The sequence below is a fragment of the Austrofundulus limnaeus genome, unplaced genomic scaffold (assembly GCF_001266775.1).
Source record: "Austrofundulus limnaeus strain Quisiro unplaced genomic scaffold, Austrofundulus_limnaeus-1.0 Scaffold19622, whole genome shotgun sequence".
NCBI lineage: Eukaryota > Metazoa > Chordata > Actinopteri > Cyprinodontiformes > Rivulidae > Austrofundulus > Austrofundulus limnaeus.
In genome coordinates this window covers 1-285 of record NW_013972024.1, presented here as the reverse complement: position 1 = coordinate 285, position 285 = coordinate 1, and the positions used below count along the sequence as shown (strand labels likewise).

The 285-nt window shown below is 50.2% G+C and overlaps 1 pseudogene; it reads left to right on the top strand.

Moving 5' to 3' along the window:
• Positions 1 to 274, top strand: LOC106512847 (receptor-type tyrosine-protein phosphatase mu pseudogene; annotated as a pseudogene).
• Positions 275 to 285: the final 11 nt, after the last annotated feature.

Below are 285 nucleotides of genomic sequence, written 5' to 3'. Positions count from 1 at the left end.
GGGCCGGGTGAGTGGAGCCATTGTTGTGACCATCTGTCTGATGAAGTCTGGGACTTCAGTTCCCAGGGTGCCTCGCTCTGCTGCTGTTTGCTGCTGAAACCTGCAGAGCAGAAACACACACACACACAGGTTGTGAGTCTGTCTTTGTGTCACAGCTTCAGACGCTGCGAGGCAACGAGCTAAAGCCAGAAAACATGTCTGCAGATATCTGCTTCATATCAGCTTTTATGCAGATGATTCTCTGCTGTTTGTATCAGAGCTTGGAATATCCAAACCCCACCCCTT